Here is a 7389-nt window from a genome sequence, read left to right as displayed (position 1 = left end):
GTGCACAAGTGCCCCCACACCCCATGTGAGCACTGCACTGTACATGCACATGAGCGCCCCTGCGCCACGTGCGAGCGCTGCATCGCCATTTGTGCATGTGCACGAGCACCCCTGTGCTTTGTGCAGGCACATACAGTGGCACGGTGCTCGCACATGTGTGCTCACGCTCTTCAGAGAGAGCGCACACACTTATTCACACATGCAGATGGGTGCGGGGGGTGCCTCGCCTTCCCCAGGCAGTCCGCAGGGTGAAAAAGGTTGGGGACCCCTGCTCTAGCCAGCAGGTCACTAAGGCATGTGTCCCCGTGGCCGGATGAGACCCTGCAAGCTTTCTGGGCAAGCGTTGCAACCAGCATGAATGGTAGTGGCATCCACCCAGATAATGAATATTAATGAGATATATCTGCATGGACCAATGAGAGTGTTCTAGAGGTGGAGTCACCAGAGTCTCTGCAGGAGGAAGAGAGGGAGAGAATAGAGTTTTGATGATGCTGGAATCTGGGTGAGGGAGAGTGGTGGTTGAGGAGGAGGAGGAGGAGAATGGAGGATGTTTGGTTAAGAGTTAACAACACTGCTTGTACTGTCATCATCTGTAACAATAAACAATGTCTGTTTGGTTCTGAAAGATAAACAGTGTTGATGTCATCAACCAGTGGCAGCTGAATGACACATAGTGCGAGCCCTTCGCTTGGTGGAACAACCCGGGGCCACGCGGGAACGTGACAACGGTGAACTCCCAAATCAGTCCTGTCACCCATCTATTCCCCCTTTCCCTTCTTTTCAAGTAACGCGGGCAGGGATGACGTTTCTCTGGTGACATCGGGTTTCAAATTAGTTTAAACTAGTTAATGTCCCCAGAGATGAGGTCAGTCCTGTACGCCTTACTTGAGAGCAAGGAAGAGAAGTAACGGATTGGGGTGTGTGTGATTCTATCGGGGTTCTTTCTCAGTTGTGAATCGTGGCGTGCTTTGCAAAACGACTGTTCAGACCTTTGATATTTTGTATTCTGAAACGAGGAAGGACCTTTCCATCATGTTCTTTTTCTATAAAAAGCTTTTTCAGAAATGTAGTTGTCTCAGGCTTGACTGGGGGGGAGGATCCTCGGACAGACTCCTGGGCTGAACCTGGGAAGTTCTATCCCGCTTGTCTGCAAACAAGACCTGGCGTGTTTCTTTTGGGCACGTACCCCCTCCCTGGCTCCTCTAGAACCATATCAGGGGGACACTTGCAACGCTTCCCCCACCCTCCAGCACCCACCCCCCACCCTGCCCTGGGACTCTTTTCTGGCCACACGTATCCGCGTTGTGCTCCATTTATGGGATTTCTGGGACTCATCTGTTGGAGTTCTCCCTGTGCTGCCTGGGCGTCCCCAGGGAGGCAACCTTCTCCTGGGTTCTTGGGTGCACCTCCCCCCCCCATATCCCCTTCGCCCTGGAGTCGGAGAGCCCTCGGGGCTGCCAACCAGGAAAGAATCGGCAGAGGCAGGCCCAGGAAGGAGTAGCGGCCAAGAGGCAGGACCAGAGGAAGAGATGGAGCTGGGCACGGGAAGGCTCCTTGTGTTGCAGGAAGGATGAAGAGTGTGAAAGCTTGAACCAACCCAGATTACCCGTGTGAGCACCGATGGCGGTTTGAGACGCAAGACGGGTTGTGAATCAAACCCCAGCCATGCTGAATTGTTCAGTTCTCCAGAGGAGTCAGACCCTTAGAGAAGGACTAGAAATGCTTGGCTGGGACCACCGTGGGTTTTATTTAGAGGACCAGGAGCAGACCTCACACCCACATATAAGTCAGGAAAGGGCCGGGCAGCCTCTTCTGCTGAGAGGACATCCTGGAACGATGGAAGCCGACTTGGCCTCCCGGGTCTGGTTCCCTGAGAGGCAAAAGCCTCTTGGGGCTTCCTCACGCGTCCCAGAGGGCTTCCTGGGATGGGATGTTGTGGTAAACAGGGGGCAGTAAACAGGCCAGATCATAATGGTTTTAAGGATGATGAAAGCAGCCTGCAGGCCAGCAGCCTTGCCCCCCTTGGCCAGCTCGGGTCATCAAGACATGTCATAGAGGAAAGACAAGCCCTCTGTCCCCCCCTCAAAATTTTCCCTCAGAGTGAATGCGGTCCTGAGCAAAGAACCATTTTTTTTGCTTAGTTCACTCAAATTATTGTTATTCTTATCATTCTTATCATTATCATTATTATTCTGATTATTATTATTATTCTGATTATTATTATTATTCTTATTATTATTATTCTGATTCCTATTATTCTGATTATTATTATTATCAATATTATTATCAATATTATTATTATCATTATTATTATTATCATTATTATTTTCAATATCATTATCATTATTATTATTAGTTAAATTATTGATATATCCTATCCATCTGGCAGCCAGGGCCCCTCTGGGGCCAAAGTGGTCCAATATGGAGGGCCACTTAAAAAAAGGTAGGTGGGGGGGGCGGAAGGAGGGCGGGAGGGAGGGGGTTCTTTCAGTCTATCCTCCCAGGGCTTGGCTTCCAGGTCCAGCAGGGGGTTGGATTGGATGGTCTCATCAGCCCTTCCAAGCCCACCATCTTAGGACAGATTTGCCAGACTCTGTTCCTTGCGCCTCTTATTTATTTTTATTTATTTATTTATTTATTTATTTATTCATTTATTTATTTATTCATTTATTTATTTATTTATTCAATTTATATGCTGCCCACACTACCCAGAGGTCTCTGGGCGGCTTACAACTCTCTTATTGGTAACCACCAATCCCATGTTCTCCCTTTCAGAGCTTCAGCATCAGGTTAGCATCCAGCTGCAGGGCCTGGAAGATGCTGATGTGGCTGCCCAAGATCTCCTCCGAACAGCTGGAGAGAGCAAGACGAAGCTGCTGGTCCCTCTGTTGACCGAAGAGATGCTGAAAGAGGTAAGAGGCAATTTTTCACAATCAACAGCAATTTGTTTGGAAAGTTGTCTTCGGAGTCTTTGGAGCTGCAGAGGAGGGCATCTCGGCAATGGCTTTTATCAGTCTTTCCATCGTTCCAGGTGGCAGGTCTGATAGGAGGGGACAGTCTGAAAGGCAGGATCTAACTTTTTTTAAAAAAATAACTTTTATGACATCACAGACACACAAAACACACAAAAACATATATATATGTGCGGGGGTGTTTTCCATACAATCATACAGTGGTGCCTCGCATAGCGATCGCTCTGATTAGCGATGAAATCACTTTGCAACACATTTTTTGCAGTTGCAAAAGAGATTGCTTTGTGATGTTCCCTATGGGGGAATTTCACTTTGCGATGATCGGTTCCCTGCTTCGGGCACCGATCATCGCAAAGTGTTGATTTTTTAACTGCTGATTGGCGGTATCAAAATGGCCGCTGGGTAAACAAAATGGCCGCCCGCTGTTTTCTGGGATGGATTCCTCGCTCTACAGCCACCAAAAATGGCCGCGCTATGGAGGACCTTCGCTGAACGGTGAGTTTTAAGCCCATAGGAACGCATTAATCGCGTTTTAATGCATTTCTATGGGCTTTTTAATATCGCATAGCGACGTTTTCGTTTTGCAGCGATTTCGCTGGAACGAATTAACGTCGCAATGCGAGGCACCACTGTATCCAATATGTAGTCTGACTACATAAACCATATTTCCCTACCAAGATATTTAAACCATATTATATTCTAAAACGGAGAATATAATATGGTTTAAATATCTTAATAGGGCAATATGGTTTATGTAGTCAGACTATATATTGGATATGATTGTATGGAAAACACCTTCCCGCATATATGTTTTTGTTTATTTTGTATGTCTGTTTGTGATGTAAGAAAAGTTTTTAATATGTGTGTGTGTATCTATAATATGGTTTAAATATCTTAGTAGGGCAATATGGTTTATGTAGTCAGACTATATATTGGATATGATTGTATGGAAAACACCTTCCCGCATATAGGTTTTTATTTGTTTTTTATGTCTGTTTGTGATGTAAGAAAAGTTTTTAATATGTGTGTGTATCTATAATATGGTTTAAATATCTTAGTAGGGCAATATGGTTTATGTAGTCAGACTATATATTGGATATGATTGTATGGAAAACACCTTCCCGCATATAGGTTTTTGTTTGTTTTTTATGTCTGTTTGTGATGTAAGAAAAGTTTTTTAATATGTGTGTGTGTATGTATGTGTGTGTGTATGTGTATGTATATTTTGTATCAATGCTTCAACTATAAAGTTTAGTAAAAACCTTCCTGATTTATAATAATTAACATACATACATTATCTGAAGTATAATCTTACACCTATATTTATCTTTCACTAAGCATTTTCTATTATTATATTTAACATGAAACATTTCAAGTTTAAGAATTATATATGCTTATCTATTACCTATATAGATGAAAGTCCAGAGTTGCTAACAATATATCTTAATATAGTTATTCAAGAAAAAATAAATTTGTAGATTCTTTTCCTGCATCCTTATCAATCCATTCATACATCAGAGTGTCAATGCTTTTGCAATCAAGAAAAATCAGTATTTTAAAGTGAAAAGAAGAGGAAACGATGGTTGTAGTGGGTTTTTCAGGCTCTTTGACCGTGTTTTGATGGTTGTTGTTCCTGACGTTTCTCCAGACTCTGTGGCTGGCATCTTCATAGGACTGGAGTAGGAACTCAGTCCAATCTCTGTTGCTGTTTGCTGGATAGTTGAGCATTTATAGCTGTGGGAACAGCTTTTTGTCCTATTCAGGAGATAGGTTGATGATGGTGATCAGCGTGTTTTTGTTGTGGATGTATTGTTATGATAAGAGGGAGAGATTATCTGTCACTGTGATTGATGGGTATCTTTAGCTGGTCTTTTTTTGTGCAATGACCCCTGGCTCTCGTGGCTGGGTAGAGTCGGTTGACCTTTTGCAGGCTGTATTTTCCAGTGCTGGGAGCCAAGCCTTATTAAGTTTTATCGACTTTCCTCTTCTTTGTTGAAGCTCTGCTGGTGCTTATGGATTTCAGTGGCTTCCCTGTGCAGTCTAACATAAAGCTTGCTGGTGTTGTCCAGTAGTCCAGTGTTTTGAAATAGAATTTCATACCCAGCTTGTTTTAGGGAATGTTCAGCTACTGCTGATTTTTCCGGTTGTTTTAGTTTGCAGTGTCTCTCATGCTGTTCGAATCTGGTGTGAAAGCTGCGTTTTGTGGTTCCAATATACAGTGGTGCCTTGCATTACGACATTAATTCGTTCCAGCAAAATCACTGTAGAATGAAAACGTCATTAAGCGGAAATAAAAAAGCCATTGAAACGCATTAAAACCTCGTTAATGCGTTCCAATCGGCTAATAACTCACCGTCCAGCGCAGATCCTCCAGAGGGGTGGCAATTTTTGGGTGTCTGTGCAGCGAAAAATGGCTCCTAAACACAGCAGGGAGCCATTTTGAGCACCCAACGATCAGCTGTTTTGATCGTCGGGAAGCGAAAATCGGTTCCTGAAACAGGGAACCGATCATCGCACAACAAAATTCCCACATTCAAAACATAGTTTTGCGATCACTTTTGCGATCGCAAAAATCTTGTCATACTGCGGATTCGTCGATAACGGAGCGCCTGTCTTGCGATGCACCACTGTATACCTGTCCACAACGGCAAGGTATCCGGTATATTCCTGCAGTGGTGAGGGGCTTCCTTTTGTCCTTTGCTGACTGTAATATTTGTGGTGGGTCTGAATACTGTTTGTAGGCTGTGTTTTTTCAAAAGTTTCCCCATGCGGTCCATTACCCCTTTGATGTAAGGCAGAAATACTTTATTTGTGGGTGCCTGTTTTTCCTCTTCAGTTTGGTGTTGTTTTCTTGGTTTCATTCTTGGAATAGCCATTCGCCTGTAGGGCCCAATTCAGATGGTTGAGTTCGGTGCTGAGAAATTGAGCTACACAGTTCCAATTTGCACGGTCTACCAGAGTTTTGATTATGCCTCTTTTTTGTCGTGGTTGGTGGTTGGAGTGTTTGTGTAGGTACCGGTCTCTGTGTGTGGGTTTTCTGTAGACCTTGTGTCCCAATAGGAGGCCAGTTTTGCGTATGACCACGACATCTAAGAAAGGGAGCTGGCCCTCTGTTTCTTTTTCCATGGTGAATTGTATAATTGGGTGGATGCTGTTAAGATGGTTTCGAAATTCGTCCAGTTTTTCTTCACCGTGGTTCCAAACTGCGAAGGTGTCATCCACGTATCGGAACCAGACTGGGGGTGTGAAGGGTGCCGAAGCCAGGGCCTGTTTTTTGAAATGTTCCATGTACGGTCAACCCTCGACTTCTGAACGTCCCTAGATACGGATTTTTCGATTTACGAACAGCTTCGTTGGCAAAAATTGGCATTGACTTGCGAACAGAGCTCGACCTAGGAACAAGGTCAAGGCTCTGTTCGCAAGTCAATGCCTTTTTTTTTTTTTTTTTTTGCTAACAGAGCCGTTCGTAAATGGCTTCCTGCAAAAAGGCAGGGAGAAAGGGCTGGAACTTCGAATTTCCTGCCCTTTCTCCCTGCCTTTTTGCCTTCAGAGCTCTCACACGGCTTTCTCCGATGTCGGGGGGAAGCCCTTTGAGAGTTCCGAAGGTGCCGATCGCGGCGGCGGGGACCACGAGGGAGGTCTCCCAGGGCAATAAAGTGCACTTAATAAACGCTTTGTTAACCAAATTTGAATTTGTTCTGACTCTTTTTTAATTTGTTGTTGTTCCCCCCCCCATTGAGATGCATTGAATAGGTTTCAATGCATTTCAATTGGGGAACCGCGTTTCACTTAGCAATGTTTCCTATGGCGATTTTCGCTTAAGGATGGCAATTCGTTCCCATTGGAACGGATTATCCGGTTTTCAATGCATTTCAATGGGAAACCGTGTTTCGCTTAGCGATGTTTTCGCTTAGCAACAAATTTTTAGGAATGAATTAACATCACTAAGCGAGGCACCACTGTACTAAATGCCGAAGGGGCCAAGGAATGTGAGGTCATGGGTGAGTTGTAGCATACTCATCAACCACGGGTGGTCTTGGAAGGATAAGAGTGGGCGGAGTTGGACATAATGTGCCTGACTTAACAACCACAGGTCTTGGAAAATACAGTTGTGATGCAACCTCGATATAAGAGCCTGAAGCTGGACATGATAAACCTTTCATGCAAGGATTGCTGACCTCTCAGGAGGGGTACAATATAGAATATTTGATGGTAGGGCAAGGATTATGTAAGATTAAGCAGGTATTTGCATGCTTGTTATCCATGGGGTGGGGAATTTACTGTACTTTATGTAGTGACACGTAATTAGTACGATTAAGAGCATTATGTCTATGATGATATGCATGGGGCAAAAACATCTATGCACGATATACATGGGGCATAAGATGACATTATTTTAGGACTAATAATGGGGATT

The sequence above is a fragment of the Pogona vitticeps genome, chromosome 12 (genome assembly GCF_051106095.1).
Source record: "Pogona vitticeps strain Pit_001003342236 chromosome 12, PviZW2.1, whole genome shotgun sequence".
NCBI lineage: Eukaryota > Metazoa > Chordata > Lepidosauria > Squamata > Agamidae > Pogona > Pogona vitticeps.
The sequence above is the reverse complement of the archived record's forward strand: the minus strand, read 5'-3'. Positions refer to the sequence as shown.